The 19,972-nt window shown below is 45.1% G+C and overlaps 1 long non-coding RNA gene across 3 annotated transcripts; it reads left to right on the forward strand.

Moving 5' to 3' along the window:
* Positions 1–10,188: 10,188 nt before the first annotated feature.
* LOC127909622 (uncharacterized) lies at positions 10,189–12,048 on the forward strand. 3 transcript variants are annotated; one of them, XR_008072224.1, is made up of 3 exons: positions 10,189–10,225; positions 10,434–10,511; positions 12,009–12,048. It is a non-coding gene; the product is annotated as an uncharacterized LOC127909622 (long non-coding RNA). The 3 variants fall into 3 exon arrangements; XR_008072223.1 differs by lacking the exon at positions 12,009–12,048 and adding an exon at positions 11,671–11,710; XR_008072222.1 differs by lacking the exon at positions 12,009–12,048 and adding an exon at positions 10,951–10,990.
* The last annotated feature ends 7,924 nt before the right edge of the window (positions 12,049–19,972 follow it).

Below are 19,972 nucleotides of genomic sequence, written 5' to 3' on the forward strand. Positions count from 1 at the left end.
ATACTCTACTGGACTATACTCTACTGGACTATACTCTACTGGACTATACTCTACTGGACTATACTGGACTATACTCTACTGGACTATACTCTACTGGACTATACTGGAATACACTCTACTGGACTATACTCTACTGGACCATACTATACTGGAATATACCGTACTGTACTATACTCTACTGTACTATACTCTACTGTACTGTACTCTACTGGACTATACTGGAATATACTCTACTGGACTATACTATACTGTACTGTACTGTACTGGACTATACTGGAATATACTCTACTGGACTATACTATACTGTACTGTACTCTACTGGACTATACTGGAATATACTCTAATGGACTATACTATACTGGACTATACTCTACTGGACTATACTGGACTATACTCTACTGGACTATACTATACTGGACTATACTCTACTGGACTATACTCTACTGGACTATACTCTACTGGACCATACTCTACTGGACTATACGCTACTGGACTATACTCTACTGGACTATACTCTACTGGACTATACTCTACTGGACCATACTCTACTGGACCATACTCTACTGGACTATACTGGAATACACTCTACTGGACTATACTCTACTGGACCATACTATACTGGAATATACTGGAATATACTCTACTGGCCTATACTATACTATACCAGACTATACTGGACTATACTCTACTGGACTATACTCTACTGGACTATACTGGACTATACTCTACTGGACTATACTATACTGGACTATACTATACTGGAATATACCATACTGTACTCTACTCTACTGTACTATACTCTACTGGACTATACTGGACTATACTCTACTGGACTATACTACTGGACAATACTGGAATACACTTTACTGTACTGTACTCTACTGGACTATACTCTACTGGACTATACTCTACTGGACTATACTCTACTGGACCATACTCTACTGGACTATACTCTACTGGGCTATACTGGAATACACTCTACTGGACTATACTATACTGGACCATACTCTACTGTACTATACTATACTGGACCATACTCTACTGTACTATACTCTACTGGACTATACTATACTGGACTATACTATACTGGACTATACTATACTGGAATATACCGTACTGTACTACACTCTACTCTACTGGACTATACTGAACTATACTCTACTGGACCATACTCTACTGGACTATACTCTACTGGACTATACTCTACTGGACCATACTCTACTGGACCATACTCTACTGGACCATACTCTACTGGACTATACTCTAATGGACCATACTCTACTGGACCATACTCTACTGGACTATACTCTACTGGGCTATACTGTACTGTACTCTACTGGACTATACTGGAATACACTCTACTGGACTATACTCTACTGTACTATACTCTACTGGACTATACTATACTGGAATAGACCGTACTGTACTACACTCTACTGTACTGTACTCTACTGGACTATACTGGAATATACTCTACTGGACCATACTCTACTGGACTATACTATACTGGACTATACTATACTGGACTATACTATACTGGAATATACCGTACTGTACTACACTCTACTGTACTGTACTCTACTGGACTATACTGGAATATACTCTACTGGACTATACTCTACTGGACCATACTATACTGGAATATACTGGAATATACTCTACTGGCCTATACTATACTATACCAGACTATACTGGACTATACTCTACTGGACTATACTCTACTGGACTATACTGGACTATACTCTACTGGACTATACTATACTGGACTATACTATACTGGAATATACCATACTGTACTCTACTCTACTGTACTATACTCTACTGGACTATACTGGACTATACTCTACTGGACTATACTACTGGACAATACTGGAATACACTTTACTGTACTGTACTCTACTGGACTATACTCTACTGGACTATACTCTACTGGACTATACTCTACTGGACCATACTCTACTGGACCATACTCTACTGGGCTATACTCTACTGGGCTATACTGGAATACACTCTACTGGACTATACTATACTGGACCATACTCTACTGTACTATACTATACTGGACCATACTCTACTGTACTATACTCTACTGGACTATACTATACTGGACTATACTATACTGGACTATACTATACTGGAATATACCGTACTGTACTACACTCTACTCTACTGGACTATACTGAACTATACTCTACTGGACCATACTCTACTGGACTATACTCTACTGGACTATACTCTACTGGACTATACTCTACTGGACCATACTCTACTGGACCATACTCTACTGGACCATACTCTACTGGACTATACTCTACTGGACCATACTCTACTGGACCATACTCTACTGGACTATACTCTACTGGACTATACTCTACTGGACTATACTATACTGGACTATACTATACTGGAATAGACCGTACTGTACTACACTCTACTGTACTGTACTCTACTGGACTATACTGGAATATACTCTACTGGACCATACTCTACTGGACTATACTATACTGGACTATACTATACTGGAATATACCGTACTGTACTACACTCTACTGTACTGTACTCTACTGGACTATACTGGAATATACTCTACTGGACTATACTCTACTGGACCATACTATACTGGAATATAATGTACTGGACCATACTCTACTGGACTATACTCTACTGGACTATACTCTACTGGACCATACTCTACTGGACTATACTCTACTGTACTATACTCTACTGTACTGTACTGTACTGTACTCTACTGGACTATACTCTACTGGACTATACTCTACTGGAATACACTCTACTGTACTATACTCTACTGTACTATACTCTACTGGACTATACTCTACTGGACTATACTCCACTGGACTATACTCTACTGGACCATACTCTACTGGACTATACTCTACTGGACTATACTCTACTGGACTATACTCTACTGGGCTATACTCTACTGGGCTATACTCTACTGTACTGTACTCTACTGGACTATACTGGAATACAGTCTACTGGACTATACTCTACTGTACTATACTCTACTGGACCATACTCTACTGGACTATACTATACTGAACTATACTATACTGGACTATACTCTACTGGGCTATACTCTACTGTGCTGTACTCTACTGGAATACACTCTACTGGACTATACTGGAATACACTCTACTGGACTATACTCTACTGGACCATACTATACTGGAATATACTGGAATATACTCTACTGGCCTATACTATACTATACCAGACTATACTGGACTATACTCTACTGGACTATACTCTACTGGACTATACTCTACTGGACTATACTGGACTATACTCTACTGGACTATACTATACTGGAATATACCATACTGTACTCTACTCTACTGTACTATACTCTACTGGACTATACTGGACTATACTCTACTGGACTATACTACTGGACAATACTGGAATACACTCTACTGTACTGTACTCTACTGGACTATACTCTACAGGACTATACTCTACTGGACTATACTCTACTGGACCATACTCTACTGGACCATGCTCTACTGGACCATACTCTACTGGGCTATACTCTACTGGGCTATACTGGAATACACTCTACTGGACTATACTATACTGGACCATACTCTACTGTACTATACTATACTGGACCATACTCTACTGTACTATACTCTACTGGACTATACTATACTGGACTATACTATACTGGACTATACTATACTGGAATATACCGTACTGTACTACACTCTACTCTACTGGACTATACTGAACTATACTCTACTGGACCATACTCTACTGGACTATACTCTACTGGACTATACTCTACTGGACTATACTCTACTGGACCATACTCTACTGGACCATACTCTACTGGACCATACTCTACTGGACTATACTCTACTGGACCATACTCTACTGGACCATACTCTACTGGACTATACTCTACTGGGCTATACTCTACTGTACTGTAATCTACTGGACTATACTGGAATACACTCTACTGGACTATACTCTACTGTACTATACTCTACTGGACTATACTATACTGGACTATACTATACTGGAATAGACCGTACTGTACTACACTCTACTGTACTGTACTCTACTGGACTATATTGGAATATACTCTACTGGACCATACTCTACTGGACTATACTATACTGGACTATACTATACTGGACTATACTCTACTGGACTATACTCTACTGGACCATACTCTACTGGACCATACTCTACTGGACTATACTGGAATACACTCTACTGGACTATACTCTACTGGACCATACTATACTGGAATATACTGGAATATACTCTACTGGCCTATACTATACTATACCAGACTATACTGGACTATACTCTACTGGACTATACTCTACTGGACTATACTCTACTGGACTATACTGGACTATACTCTACTGGACTATACTATACTGGACTATACTATACTGGAATATACCATACTGTACTCTACTCTACTGTACTATACTCTACTGGACTATACTGGACTATACTCTACTGGACTATACTACTGGACAATACTGGAATACACTTTACTGTACTGTACTCTACTGGACTATACTCTACTGGACTATACTCTACTGGACTATACTCTACTGGACCATACTCTACTGGACCATACTCTACTGGGCTATACTCTACTGGGCTATACTGGAATACACTCTACTGGACTATACTATACTGGACCATACTCTACTGTACTATACTATACTGGACCATACTCTACTGTACTATACTCTACTGGACTATACTATACTGGACTATACTATACTGGACTATACTATACTGGAATATACCGTACTGTACTACACTCTACTGTACTCTACTCTACTGGACTATACTGAACTATACTCTACTGGACCATACTCTACTGGACCATACTCTACTGGACTATACTCTACTGGACTATACTCTACTGGACCATACTCTACTGGACCATACTTTACTGGACCATACTCTACTGGACTATACTCTACTGGACCATACTCTACTGGACCATACTCTACTGGACTATACTCTACTGGGCTATACTCTACTGTACTGTAATCTACTGGACTATACTGGAATACACTCTACTGGACTATACTCTACTGTACTATACTCTACTGGACTATACTATACTGGACTATACTATACTGGAATAGACCGTACTGTACTACACTCTACTGTACTGTACTCTACTGGACTATACTGGAATATACTCTACTGGACCATACTCTACTGGACTATACTATACTGGACTATACTATACTGGACTATACTATACTGGAATATACCGTACTGTACTACACTCTACTGTACTGTACTCTACTGGACTATACTGGAATATACTCTACTGGACTATACTCTACTGGACCATACTATACTGGAATATAATGTACTGGACCATACTCTACTGGACTATACTCTACTGGACCATACTCTACTGGACTATACTCTACTGTACTATACTCTACTGTACTGTACTCTACTGGACTATACTCTACTGGACTATACTCTACTGGAATACACTCTACTGTACTATACTCTACTGCACTATACTCTACTGGACTATACTCTACTGGACTATACTCCACTGGACTATACTCTACTGGACCATACTCTACTGGACTATACTCTACTGGACTATACTCTACTGGACTATACTCTACTGGGCTATACTCTACTGGGCTATACTCTACTGTACTGTACTCTACTGGACTATACTGGAATACAGTCTACTGGACTATACTATACTGAACTATACTATACTGGACTATACTCTACTGGGCTATACTCTACTGTGCTATACTCTACTGGAATACACTATACTCTACTGTACTGTACTCTACTGGACTATACTGGAATACAGTCTACTGGACTATACTCTACTGTACTATACTCTACTGGACCATACTCTACTGGACTATACTATACTGAACTATACTATACTGGACTATACTCTACTGGGCTATACTCTACTGTGCTGTACTCTACTGGAATACACTCTACTGGACTATACTCTACTGTACTATACTCTACTGGACCATACTCTACTGGACTATACTATACTGGACTATACTATACTATACTGGACTATACTATACTGAACTATACTATGCTGGACAGGAGGTGATGCTCAAAAGTTTTAGAACACCTACTTATTCAAGGGTTTTTCTTTATTTTTACTATTTTCTACATTGAAGAATAACAATGAAGACATCAAAACTATGAAATAACACATATGGAATCATGTAGTAACCAAAAAAGTGTTAAACAAATCAAAATATATTTTATATTTGAGATCCTCCAAATGGCCACCCTTTGCCTTGATGAAAGCTTTGCACACTCTCTGCATTATCTCAACCAGCTTCATGAGGTAGTCACCTGGAATCCATTTTAATTAACAGGTGTGCCTTCTTAGCCTCTCTGGGATAGGCGGGACGCTTGCATCCCACTTGGCCAATAGCCAGGGAAAATGCAGAGCACCAAATTCAAACAATCACACTTGCAAGATAGCAAATTCAAGCTACACTCGTTGTGAATCCAGCCTACATGTCAGATTTCGAAAAGGTTTTCGGCGAAAGCATAAGATGCTATTATCTGATGATAGCACAACAGGAAACAATGAGAGAGTAGCATATTTCAACCCTGCAGGCGCGACACAAAACACAGAAATAAAATATAAATTATGCCTTACCTTTGATGAGCTTCTTTTGTTGGCACTCCAATATGTCCCATAAACATCACAAATGGTCATTTTGTTCGATTAATTCCGTCCATATATATCCAAAATATTAATTTATTTGGCGCGTTTGATCCAGAAAAACACTGGTTCCAACTTGACCAACATCGCTACAAAATATCTCAAAAGTTTCCTGTAAACTTTGCCAAAACATTTCAAACTACTTTTGTAATACAACTTTAGGTATTTTTAAAACGTGAATAATCGATAAAATTGAAGACGGGATGATCTGTGTTCAATACAAAAAGAAAACAAACTGACACTACTTTTCTAGTCACGCACCTCTCAAACAGTCCACTTCAAGTGACTCATTCAAGATGGCCATACATCTTCATTACACAAAGGACAAACCTCAACCAAATTCCAAAGACTGGTGACATCCGGTGGAAGTGGTAGGAACTGCAAGCAAGTCCCTTAGAAATCTGGTTTCCAATCTAGTTTGTGCTTAGTGGGACTATCATTTGTTTTTCAACAGGACAATGACCCAACACACATCCAGGCTGTGTAAGGTCTAGACCAAGAAGGGTAGTGATTGAGTGCTGCATCAGTTGACCTGACGTCCACAATCCCCTAACCTCAACCCAATTGAGATGGTTTGGGATGAGTTGGACCGCAGAGTGAAGGAAAAGCAGCCAACAAGTGCTCAGCATATGTGGGAACTCCTTCAAGATTGTTGGAAAAGCATTCCAGGTGAAGCTGGTTGCGAGAATGCCAAGAGTGTGCAAAGCTGTCATCAAGACAAAGGGTGGCTATTTGAAGAATCTCAAATATAAAATATATTTAGATTTGTTTAACACTTTTTTGGTTACTACATGATTCCATATGTGTTATTTAATAGTTTTGATGTCTTCACTATTATTCTACAATGTATAAAATAGTTTTAAAAAATAAAGATTTTTTTTGAATGAGTAGGTGTTCAAAAACGTTTGACCGGTAGTGTATGCTTACAAGATGTGTGTGCTTAATCTGCCCGGACAAGCAACGTCTGCGGCTGACACAGCTGCTGTGTCCACTCCACTGCGAGAGAGGGAGGTGGAAGGGAGAACAACAAAGGATAGGGGAGAGCGAGGGTGAAGGGGAAAGAGAAGGAGAAGGAGATTCCAAGGGGGCTGGGAGGGCCACCATACACTATACATCTGCTCCTGGAGGTTGTGGTCCGGGGCTTGGTGCCTACGAAAAACCCAGCAGCCTGCTGCCTCAGAATAACCTCCTCAATAATCCTCCATAACTCAGGAACCATGCCTCGTGTAGACACAGATCTCAAACTGGACTTTACGGATGTCCTGATCAGACCCAAGTGAACCAGTCTGAAGAGAAGGTCATAGGTAGGCTGGAGGGGGCTGGGGGACTGGGGAACTGGGAGTAGGGGACTGGGGGTAAGGGACAGGGGGCTGGGGTTAGGAGACAAGGGGTAGGGTAGGGGGTAGAAGACTGGGGGTAGGGGACATGGGGTAGGAGACTGGGGGTAGGGGACAGGGGGTAGGGGACAGGGGGTAGGGGACTGGGGGTAGGGGACAGGGGGTAGGGGACAGGGGGTAGGGGACAGGGGGTAGGAGACTGGGGGTAGGAGACAGGGGGTAGGGGACAGGGGGTAAGAGACTGGGGGTAGGGGACAAGGGTAGGGGACTGGGGGAAGGGGACAAGGGGGTAGGAGACTGGGGGTAGGGGACTGGGGGTAGGCGACTGGGGGTAAGAGACTGGGTGTAGGGGACAGGGGGTAGGGGACAGGGGGTAGGAGATTGGGGGGAGGAGACTGGGGGTAGAGGACAGGGGGTAAGAGACTGGGGGTAGGGGACAGGGGGAAGGGGACAAGGGGGTAGGAGACTGGGGGTAGGAGACTGGGGGTAGGGGAATGGGGGTAGGGGACTGGGGGTAGGGGACTAGGGGACAAGGGGGTATGGGACAGGGGGTAGGGGACTGGGGTGGGGGTAGGAGACTGGAGGTAGCGGACTGGGGGTAGGAGTCTGGGGGTAGGAGAATGGGGGTAGGGGACAGGGGCTGGAGGTAGGAGACTGGGGGTAGGAGACTGGGGGTAGGGGACTGGGGGTAGGAGTCTGGGGCTAGGGGACTGGTGGTAGGGGACAGGGGGCTGGGGGTAGGAGACTGGGTGTAGGGTACTGGGGTTAGGGGACTGGGGTTAGTGGACAAGGAGGTAGGAGACTGGGTGTAGGGGACAAGGGGGTGGGAACAGGGGTTAGGGGACTGGGGTTAGGGGACTGGGGTTAGTGGACAAGGGGGTAGGGGACAGGGGATAGGGGACTGGGGGTAGGAGTCTGGGGTAGGATCTGGGGTAGGGGACAAGGGGTAGGGGATTGGGGGTAGGGGACAGGGGGCTGGGGGTAGGAGACTGGGGGTAGGACACTGGGGGTAGGGGACTGGGGGTAGGGGACAGGGGGTAGGGGACAGGGAGGTAGGAGACTGGGTGTAGGGGACAAAGGGTGGGAACAGGGGTTAGGGGACTGGGGTTAGGGGACTGGGGTTAGTGGACAAGGGGTAGGGGACATGGGGCTGGGGGTAGGAGACTGGGTGTAGGGTACTGGGGTTAGGGGACAGGGGGTAGGGGACAAGGAGGTAGGAGACTGGGTGTAGGGGACAAAAGGGTGGGAACAGGGGTTAGGGGACTGGGGTTAGGGGACTGGGGTTAGTGGACAAGGGGGTAGGGGACATGGGATAGGGGACTGGGGTAGGAGTCTGGGGGTAGGATCTGGGGGTAGGGGACAAGGGGTAGGAGTCTGGGGGTAGGGGATTGGGGGTAGGGGACAGGGGGTAGGGAGCTGGGGGTAGGGGGCTGGGGGTAGGGGACTGGGGGTAGGAGACAGGGGGTAGAGGACAGGGGGTAGGGGGATTGGGGGTAGGGGACAGGGGGTAGGGGGCTGGGGGTAGGGGACAGGGGGTAGGAGACAGGGGGTAGGGGACAGGGGGCTGGGGGTAGGAGACTGGGTGTAGGGTACTGGGGTTAGGGGACAGGGGTAGGGGACAAGGAGGTAGGAGACTGGGTGTAGGGGACAAAAGGGTGGGAACAGGGGTTAGGGGACTGGGGTTAGGGGACTGGGGTTAGTGGACAAGGGGGTAGGGGACATGGGATAGGGGACTGGGGTAGGAGTCTGGGGGTAGGATCTGGGGGTAGGGGACAAGGGGTAGGAGTCTGGGGGTAGGGGATTGGGGGTAGGGGACAGGGGGTAGGGGACAGGGGGTAGGGGACAGGGGGCTGGGAGTAGGAGACTGGGGGTAGGAGACTGGGGGTAGGGGACTGGGGGTAGGGGACAGGGGGTAGGGGACAGGGGGTAGGGGGATTGGGGGAAGGGAAAGGGGCCTGGGGGTAGGGGACTGGGGGAAGGGAAAGGGGCCTGGGGGTAGGGGACTGGAGGTAGGAGACAGGATGTAGGAGACAGGGGGTAGGGGAAAGAGAGGGAGGGATTCAATTAAAGTTTCATATTTTAATGACTGAGGTTTTATATTTTACTGACTGAGTAAGGTTTTATATTTTACTGACTGAGTAAGGTTTTATACTTTACTGACTGAGTCAAATGTAGTATTTTACTGACTGAGTAAGGTTTCATATTTTACTGACTGAGTAAGGTTTTATATTTTACTGACTGAGTAAGGTTTCATATTTTACTGACTGAGTAAGGTTTCATATTTTACTGACTGAGTAAGGTTTTATATTTTACTGACTGAGTAAGGTTTCATATTTTACTGACTGAGTAAGGTTTTATATTTTACTGACTGAGTAAGGTTTCATATTTTACTGACTGAGTAAGGTTTTATATTTTACTGACTGAGTAAGGTTTCATATCTTACTGACTGAGTAAGGTTTTATATTTTACTGACTGAGGTAAGGTTTTATATTTTAATGACTGAGTAAGGTTTAATATTTTACTGAGTAAGGTTTCATATCTTACTGACTGAGTAAGGTTTTATATTTTACTGACTGAGTAAGGTTTCATATCTTACTGACTGAGTAAGGTTTCATATTTTACTGACTGAGTAAGGTTTCATATTTTACTGACTGAGTAAGGTTTCATATCTTACTGACTGAGTAAGGTTTCATATTTTACTGACTGAGTAAGGTTTCATATCTTACTGACTGAGTAAGGTTTCATATTTTACTGACTGAGTAAGGTTTCATATCTTACTGACTGAGTAAGGTTTCATATTTTACTGACTGAGTAAGGTTTCATATCTTACTGACTGAGTAAGGTTTCATATTTTACTGACTGAGTAAGGTTTCATATTTTACTGACTGAGTAAGGTTTTATATTTTACTGACCGAGTAAGGTTTCATATTTTACTGACTGAGTAAGGTTTCATATCTTACTGACTGAGTAAGGTTTCATATCTTACTGACTGAGTAAGGTTTCATATTTTACTGACTGAGTAAGGTTTCATATCTTACTGACTGAGTAAGGTTTCATATTTTACTGACTGAGTAAGGTTTCATATTTTACTGACTGAGTAAGGTTTCATATCTTACTGACTGAGTAAGGTTTCATATTTTACTGACTGAGTAAGGTTTCATATCTTACTGACTGAGTAAGGTTTCATATTTTACTGACTGAGTAAGGTTTCATATCTTACTGACTGAGTAAGGTTTCATATTTTACTGACTGAGTAAGGTTTCATATCTTACTGACTGAGTAAGGTTTCATATTTTACTGACTGAGTAAGGTTTCATATCTTACTGACTGAGTAAGGTTTCATATTTTACTGACTGAGTAAGGTTTCATATCTTACTGAGTAAGGTTTCATATCTTACTGACTAAGGTTTCATATTTTACTGACTGAGTAAGGTTTCATATCTTACTGACTGAGTAAGGTTTCATATCTTACTGACTGAGTAAGGTTTCATATCTTACTGACTGAGTAAGGTTTCATATTTTACTGACTGAGTAAGGTTTCATATTTTACTGACTGAGTAAGGTTTCATATTTTACTGACTGAGTAAGGTTTCATATTTTACTGACTGAGTAAGGTTTTATATTTTACTGACTGAGTAAGATTTCATATTTTACTGACTGAGTAAGGTTTTATATTTTACTGACTGAGTAAGGTTTCATATTTTACTGACTGAGTAAGGTTTCATATTTTACTGACTGAGTAAGGTTTCATATTTTACTGACTGAGTAAGGTTTCATATTTTACTGACTGAGTAAGATTTCATATTTTACTGACTGAGTAAGATTTCATATTTTACTGACTGAGTAAGATTTCATATTTTACTGACTGAGTAAGGTTTCATATTTTACTGACTGAGTAAGATTTCATATTTTACTGACTGAGTAAGGTTTCATATTTTACTGACTGAGTAAGGTTTTATATTTTACTGACTGAGTAAGGTTTTATATTTTACTGACTGGGTAAGGTTTCATATTTTACTGACTGAGATTTCATATTTTAATGACTGAGTAAGGTTTTATATTTTAATGACTGAGTCAAATTTAATATTTTACTGACTGAGTAAGGTTTCATATCTTACTGACTGAGTAAGGTTTTATATTTTACTGACTGAGGTAAGGTTTTATATTTTAATGACTGAGTAAGGTTTAATATTTTACTGAGTAAGGTTTCATATCTTACTGACTGAGTAAGGTTTTATATTTTACTGACTGAGGTTTTATACCTGTACCACTTGGGGTCCCCAGGACCGAGTTTGGGAAATGCTGGGCTAGCCAATACTGCACAATATTTCCATACAATAGAGCAGGGCTCTCCAACACTGTTCCCGGAAAGCTACTCTCCTGTAGGTTTTAACTCCAACCCTGTTCCTGGAGAGATACCGTTCTGTAGGCTTAATCTCCAACCCTGTTCTCGGAAAGCTACCACCCAGTAGGTTTGAACTCTAAACAAAAACAATAACAACAACAACAGCTAAAAGAACCAGGAAGTTGGAAATGCAGGCGTAACAAGTTGTAATGTACCACCTGTTGTTTTCTCTCCCCCTTCAACACCAGTTAAGACAAGACACCTTGTCCAACAGGGTTGTAGGCCACAGTAAGCAGGTAGTGTGGTGTCATGTCACTGGGCAGACACTAGGAGGAGCTCCTGTTTTCTGTGATTCCAGAACTCAGCGATACAAACACAGGGGCTGGTGTATCCTGGAGAAAGCATGTCCTGTCTTGGTGCTGAAACCATGACAACGTCTTTGTTTTTGGTTGGCTCCCTCTTTTATTAAACACTGTCAGTTGGGTTGAGGAGTGGGGGATGTATGGGCTATGTATATGTGTTTGAAATATTATATTACAGAAGTAGCCTACAATATTTTATAGATTATTAATTGGCAACATTTTAAAACTTTAAGCACATGTATTTGCCCATTTCTTGAAGATATTTCTTTTTTTTTCTTCTTAAGAGTTGTGTTCTTACAGATCTCTAATACACTGACCATTTGGTTTGCTATTGAGGACAGTGACGGACACTGGGGTAGGTGCTGTTTTAATACAGCATCTTTACAACAGGAGTTGGTTGTTGGATGGTTCTGGCCTGCTATGGCTATCATGTCTTTCCTTGCCTGCCTTAACAGTTCTTGTGTTGTGTCTCAGTTCTTTCCCCGAGTGACTGGCAGTCAGCCATGCAAATGTCCCCACAGGTCCAGTTTGACCAGAGTCCCACTCCCAGGTGTGTGTTTAACCAGTAGACAGACAACATTTAATGAACGCCAGCTAACAGAAGACCCATCCCTGGCCCATCAGCGTGTAGGGGTCAAAGGTGAGAGGTCAGAGTGAGTGACTGTATGTTTGTCTGTCAGCTGGTCATTGTAGATAGATGATGCTACTTCACTGCAGCACCAGGACAACCCCTTTATCCTTACTCAACCTCCATTTTGAGGGCATGCAGCCATCTCCAGCATATACAAATATCAGAATAATAATCCATACCATACATTATATTTATTATATAAATATCATCAGTCAAAATAGTAATAATCCATATCGAATCGAGGTGAAACTTAACCATTGGGTTTTGTGGACGTGTTTACGTTCTCTCTGCCTGAGTTGGTTGTCCAGCGTTACGGGCTTCTATTGACAAGACGTCAAACAACAGTCACGTTTCAACAAAGGAATCCTGATTGAATTCTGTTCATTTTAAAACCAAAAAGGTGCCACATTTTTTTTTGCCAAGAAAGAAACAAAAGTAAAACAACAACATGGCAAAAAAACAATAAAAACAGCAACACATTACTTTTCATTTTGAAACGCTGAAGCTCAAACCAACATTCATTTTATTAGTTGTTTGTGCAAGAAGTAAATAAGCCAATAAAAACAGACAAGGTCAGCTGGGTGTCCTCCTCCAATGAGAAGGCTTGTCAAAAAGTCACATGACACATTCCCGAAACAGACGTCCAATCACGTCTCGAGTGCTACAAATGAGACCAACACAAGGAAATGGTGGTTGTCAATAGTTACCAGAGTCACAAAGTCATAAACCCCACCTATTTCAACAAATGATCTTCTTAAAATGGGATTTAAACCTAACCATAACCTTAATCACACCGATAACCTTATGCCTAACCTTAAAGTAAGCTAATTTGTGTTTACATGCATTTTAATCATATAGCCAATTTTTACTTTGTGGCTGTGGTAATTAATGGAAACCGGAAGAGGTCCTATAGACGGGTAGGTTGTTTAGCAACAAAAAGCACGAGTGCGCAACTATGGGGCAAAACAGACGGGGTTGGGTTAGATTGTTGATAACATGTAAACTATATTTCGTGCCTATTGTTTTTTGAAAACGTAAATATATTTGCACAATGAGCACTTGCTGTCTCTCAAATACAGTTGTTGGTTAGCTAGCTAGCATTTTTTTTTTGCCATATTAGCATAGATGTGACATCAGTCAAAACAAGACCTTGTATCAAGAACAAGTTAAAACTTGCTGAAAAAAGCCACCTACGATTCCCTACATGACATCGTCTTGTTGCTCGCTATCTGGCCATCCAGAACCACCACACATGGACTTCTGTCCCTTTGAAGCCCGTAGTGTTTAGGACGTTGTCAGCTAACCCATCTATTCCGGAAATGGTCAATTAATAAAGAAACCAAAGATCTTTTATACTATAGGACCAAATTGAACACAGAAAAGTGGGTGTGTCCATGAAAAAAATGGCCCTTCTGTTTAGAACCACGGAACCAAGAAACCGCCTCGCGTCTCAACACGTTGGACCCAAGAACGTGCCGGACGCTAGGCGAAATGGAGCAAAGAGTGGAAACACTAAAGTTTTTCAACCAGGACATGTGCAAAGAAATGAATCTGAACAGACTCTCCCATCTCTTTATCCTCTCCTTTTCTTTTTACTCTCTCTGTCTCTCTCTCTGTCTTGTCTCTCTCTCTCTCTCTCTCTCTCTCTGTCTTGTCTCTCTGTCTCTCTCTCTGTCTCTCTCTCTCTCTGTCTCTCTCTCTGTCTTGTCTCTCTGTCTCTCTCTCTCTGTCTCTCTCTCTGTCTTGTCTCTCTGTCTCTCTCTCTGTCTTGTCTCTCTCTCTCTCTCTCTCTCCTCTCTCTCTCTCTCTCTCTCTCTCTCTCTCTCTCTCTCTCTCTGTCTCTCTCTCTGTCTCTCTTTCTGTAACTCTCCCTGTCTCTCTCTCTCCCTGTCTCTCTCTCTGTCTCTCTCTCTCTCTCTGTAACTCTCCCTGTCTCTCTCTCTCCCTGTCTCTCTCTCTCTCTCTCTCTCTCTAAGGTTTTTCAACCAGGACATGTGCAAAGAAATGAATCTGAACAGACTCTCCCATCTCTTTATCCTCTCTTTATCCTCTCCCTGTCTCTCCGTCTCTCTCTCTCTCCTTGTCTCTCTCCCCCTCTCTCTCTCTCTCTCTCTCTGTCTCTCTCTCTCTCTCTGTAACTCTCTGTCTCTCTCTCTGTCTTGTCTCTCTCTCTGTCTCTCTGTCTCTCTCTCTCTGTCTCTCTCTCTCTCTCTCTCTCTCTCTCTCTGTGTCTCTCTCTCTCTGGCTCTCTCTCTGTCTTGTCTCTCTCTCTGTCTCCCTCTCTCTCTCTCTCTCTGTCTCTCTCTCTGTCTCTCCCTCTGTAACTCTCTCTCTGTCTCTCTCTCTGTAACTCTCCCTGTCTCTCTCTCCCCTGTCCCTCTCTCTCTCTAAGGGTTTTCAACCAGGACATGTGCAAAGAAATGAATCTGAACAGGCTCTCCCATCTCGTTATCCTCTCCTTTTCTTTTTACTCTCTCTGTCTCTCTCTCTGTCTCTCTCTCCCTGTCTCTCTCTCTCTCTCTCTCTCTCTCTCTCTCTCTCTCTGTCTCTCTGTCTCTCTCTCTGTCTCTATCTGTGTCTCTCTCTCTGTCTCTCTCTCTGTCTCGCTCTCTGTCTCTCTCTCTGTCTCTCTCTCTGTCTCTCTCTCCCTGTCTCTCTCTCTGTCTCTCTGTCTCTCACTACACATCTCTACTACTGACCTATCATAGTACTACTATCATACCACCTCTCACTACACATCTCTACTACTGACCTATCATAGTACTACCATCATACCACCTCTCACTACACATCTCTACTACTGACCTATCATAGTACTACTATCATACCACCTCTCACTACACATCTCTACTACTGACCTATCATAGTACTACCATCATACCACCTCTCACTACACATCTCTACTACCTATCATAGTACTACCATCATACCACCTCGAACTACACATATATACTACCATCATACCACCTCTCACTACACATCTATACTACCTATCATAGTACTACCATCATACCACCTCTCACTACACATCTATACTACCTATCATAGTACTACCATCATACCACATCTCATAACCTGACCCTATCCACTAGGCCTCTCACCCCTTCAACTAACCTGACCCTGTCCACTAGGCCTCTCACCCATTCAACGAACTTGACCCTGATCCTGTCCAGTAGGCCTCTCACCCCTCCAACTAACCTGACCCTGTCCACTAGGCCTCTCACCCCTTCAACTAACCACTCCAGGCCTCTCACCCCCTTCAACTAACCTGACCCTGATCCTGTCCACTAGGCCTCTCACCCCTCCAACTAACCTGACCCTGTCCACGAGGCCTCTCACCCTTCAACTAACCTGACCCTCCACGAGGACTAACCTGACCCTGACCCTGTCCACTAGGCCTCTCACCCCTCCAACTAACCTGACCCTGTCCACTAGGCCTCTCACCCCTTCAACTAACCTGACCCTGTCCACTAGGCCTCTCACCCTTCAACTAACCTGACCCTGACCCTGTCCACTAGGCCTCTCACCCCTTCAACTAACCTGACCCTGTCCACTAGGCCTCTCACCCCTTCAACTAACCTGACCCTGTCCACTAGGCCTCTCACCCCTTCAACTAACCTGACCCTGTCCACTAGGCCTCTCACCCCTTCAACTAACCTGACCCTGTCCACTAGGCCTCTCACCCCTTCAACTAACCTGACCCTGTCCACTAGGCCTCTCACCCCTTCAACTAACCTGATCCTGTCCACTAGGCCTCTCACCCCTTCAACTAACCTGACCCTGACCCTGTCCACTAGGCCTCTCACCCCTCCAACTAACCTGACCCTGTCCACTCGGCCTCTCGCCCCTCCAACTAATCTGACCCTGTCCACTCGGCCTCTCACCCCTTCAACTAACCTGACCCTGTCCACTAGGCCTCTCGCCCCTCCAACTAACCTGACCCTGTCCACTAGGCCTCTCACCCCTCCTACTAACCTGACCCTGTCCACTAGGCCTCTCACCCCTCCAACTAACCTGACCCTGTCCACTAGGCCTCTCACCCTTCAACTAACCTGACCCTGTCCACTAGGCCTCTCACCCCTTCAACTAACCTGACCCTGTCCACTAGGCCTCTCACCCCTTCAACTAACCTGACCCTGACCCTGTCCACTAGGCCTCTTACCCCTCCAACTAACCTGACCCTGTCCACTAGGCCTCTCACCCCTCCAACTACCCTGACCCTGTCCACTAGGCCTCTAACCCCTCCAACTAACCTGACCCTGTCCACTAGGCCTCTCACCCCTCCAAATAACCTGACCCTGTCCACTAGGCCTCTCACCCCTTCAACTAACCTGACCCTGTCCACTAGGCCTCTAACCCCTCCAACTAACCTGACCCTGACCCTGTCCACTAGGCCTCTCACCCTTCAACTAACCTGACCCTGTCCACTAGGCCTCTCACCCCTTCAACTAACCTGACCCTGTCCACTAAGCCTCTCACCCCTTCAACTAACCTGACCCTGTCCACTAGGCCTCTCACCCCTTCAACTAACCTGACCCTGTCCACTAGGCCTCTCACCCCTTCAACTAACCTGACCCTGTCCACTAGGCCTCTCACCCCTTCAACTAACCTGACCCTGACCCTGTCCACTAGGCCTCTCACCCCCAACTAACCTGACCTGACCCTGTCCACTAGGCCTCTCACCCCTTCAACTAACCTGACCATGTCCACTAGGCCTCTAACCCCTCCAACTAACCTGACCTGACCCTGTCCACTAGGCCTCTCACCCCTTCAACTAACCTGACCCTGTCCACTAGGCCTCTCACCCCTTCAACTAACCTGACCCTGTCCACTAGGCCTCTCACCCCTTCAACTAACCTGACCCTGACCACTAGGCCTCTCACCCTTCAACTAACCTGACCCTGACCCTGTCCACAGGCCTCTCCCCTTCAACTAACCTGACCTGACCCTGTCCACTAGGCCTCTCACCCCTTCAACTAACCTGACCCTGACCCTGTCCACTAGGCCTCTCACCCCTTCAACTAACCTGACCCTGACCCTGTCCACTAGGCCTCTCACCCTCCAACTAACCTGACCCTGTCCACCCTGACCCTGTCCACTAGGCCTCTCACCCCTTCAACTAACCTGACCCTGACCCTGTCCACTAGGCCTCTCACCTTCAACTAACCTGACTCTGACCTAGGCTCTTTTCTTCAACTAACCTGACCCTGACCCTGTCCACTGGGCCTCTCACCCTCCAACTAACCTGACCCTGACCCTGTCCACTAGGCCTCTCACCCCTTCAACTAACCTGACCTGACCCTGTCCACTAGGCCTCTCACCCCTTCAACTAACCTGACCCTGACCCTGTCCACTAGGCCTCTCACCCCTCCAACTAACCTGACCCTGACCCTGTCCACTAGGCCTCTCACCCCTTCAACTAACCTGACCCTGACCCTGTCCACTAGGCCTCTCACCCCTTCAACTAACCTGACCCTGACCCTGTCCACTAGGCCTCTCACCCCTTCAACTAACCTGACCCTGACCCTGTCCACACCTCTCAGGCTCTCAACTCTGATTTGACCCTTCCTAACCCTTCAACTAACCTGACCCTGTCCACTAGGCCTCTCACCCCTTCCAACTAACCTGACCCTGTCCACTAGGCCTCTCACCCCTTCAACTAACCTGACCCTGACCCTGTCCACTGGGCCTCTCACCCCTTCAACTAACCTGACCCTGACCCTGTCCACTAGGCCTCTCACCCCTCCAACTAACCTGACCCTGTCCACTAGGCCTCTCACCCCTTCAACTAACCTGACCCTGACCCTGTCCACTAGGACCCTGTCACTAGGCCTCTCACCCTTCAACTAACCTGACCCTGTCCACTAGGCCTCTCACCCCTCCAACTAACCTGACCCTGTCCACTAGGCCTCTCACCCTTCAACTAACCTGACCCTGACCCTGTCACTAGGCCTCTCACCCCTTCAACTAACCTGACCCTGTCCACTAGGCCTCTCACCCTCAACTAACCTTGACCCTGTCCACTAGGCCTCTCACCCCTTCAACTAACCTGACCCTGTCCACTAGGCCTCTCACCCCTTCAACTAACCTGACCCTGACCCTGTCCACTAGGCCTCTCACCCTCCAACTAACCTGACCCTGTCCACTAGGCCTCTCACCCCTTCAACTAACCTGACCCTGTCCACTAGGCCTCTCACCCCTTCAACTAACCTGACCCTGACCCTGTCCACTAGGCCTCTCACCCCTTCCAACTAACCTGACCCTGTCCACTAGGCCTCTCACCCCTTCAACTAACCCTGACCCTGTCCACTAGGCCTCTCACCCTTCAACTAACCTGACCCTGACCCACTAGGCCTCTCACCCTTCCAACTAACCTGACCCTGACCCTGTCCACTAGGCCTCTCACCCTCCAACTACCTGACCCTGTCCACTAGGCCTCTCACCCCTTCAACTAACCTGACCCTGTCCACTAGGCCTCTCACCCCTTCAACTAACCTGACCTGACCCTGTCCACTAGGCCTCTCACCCTTCCAACTAACCTGACCTGACCCT

This window comes from Oncorhynchus keta, chromosome 19 (assembly GCF_023373465.1).
Source record: "Oncorhynchus keta strain PuntledgeMale-10-30-2019 chromosome 19, Oket_V2, whole genome shotgun sequence".
NCBI lineage: Eukaryota > Metazoa > Chordata > Actinopteri > Salmoniformes > Salmonidae > Oncorhynchus > Oncorhynchus keta.